The sequence below is a fragment of the Penaeus monodon genome, chromosome 32 (assembly GCF_015228065.2).
Source record: "Penaeus monodon isolate SGIC_2016 chromosome 32, NSTDA_Pmon_1, whole genome shotgun sequence".
NCBI classification, from domain to species: Eukaryota; Metazoa; Arthropoda; class Malacostraca; order Decapoda; family Penaeidae; genus Penaeus; species Penaeus monodon.
In genome coordinates, this window is record NC_051417.1 from 31,561,997 (window position 1) to 31,562,297 (window position 301).

The 301-nt window shown below is 26.6% G+C and overlaps 1 protein-coding gene across 1 annotated transcript in view; it reads left to right on the forward strand.

The window, feature by feature from the left end:
- Nucleotides 1–301, forward strand: part of LOC119593640 (titin-like) — a gene marked incomplete in the record, with an annotated part of 14,533 nt that overhangs the window by 11,136 nt on the left and 3,096 nt on the right.

Genomic DNA, 301 nt, shown 5'->3' on the forward strand with positions numbered 1-301 from the left:
CTTTCTTTCTGTGATTAAAACGATTTAAAACTGAAAAAAAAACATAAATAAAACAGGCATGCAGATATTTAAGAGAGAAAAAAAAATTAGATCGTATGTTTCAACTAATTAGATTAAGTGGTTGCCTTAGAGAAATGTTTCATTCATTGATTCATCCAGAGAAAATAATTTTAAGGATTCCCTATTTGACCGTATATCATAAAGAAATAGATTTAAGAAATACATTTTTATGGGGCGATAAGGGAAAAACGGTTTTAAGAATTATTTCCAGAATAAGGTATTTAATCGTAAATCTCAAATA